Below are 284 nucleotides of genomic sequence, written 5' to 3'. Positions count from 1 at the left end.
GGAGCAGAAAGAGTAGAGAGGAATGGTATCATTAGGTGAAGGAAACTCGAGGATATTTTTTTATTTGATTTGTGTCTCAGGCATAAAGTGGTTCTGATTCTCTATTGTGTGTTTTGTTTGTGTCTGGTTGGTGAGTGGAACTTGTCTCTCAGTTGTAAGTTTGATAGTGAATATCCCAAAGGTTTCGGGAAATCAACAATAACATTTTACATTATTTTTATAGTTTTTTATAGATTAATTCAGTTGTAACTGTAATAATCATACGGACAACATATTTGGACTAA

General features: G+C 33.1%; 1 protein-coding gene across 1 annotated transcript in view; it reads left to right on the top strand.

Moving 5' to 3' along the window:
• Positions 1–284, top strand: part of LOC119592912 (glyoxylate/hydroxypyruvate reductase A-like) — an 11,821-nt gene that overhangs the window by 8,697 nt on the left and 2,840 nt on the right. The gene's annotated exons all lie outside the window — the stretch shown is intronic.

This window comes from Penaeus monodon, chromosome 31, assembly GCF_015228065.2.
Source record: "Penaeus monodon isolate SGIC_2016 chromosome 31, NSTDA_Pmon_1, whole genome shotgun sequence".
Taxonomy (NCBI): domain Eukaryota; kingdom Metazoa; phylum Arthropoda; class Malacostraca; order Decapoda; family Penaeidae; genus Penaeus; species Penaeus monodon.
Note: the sequence above shows the minus strand (reverse complement) of the source record. Positions and strands in the feature narration are given on the sequence as shown.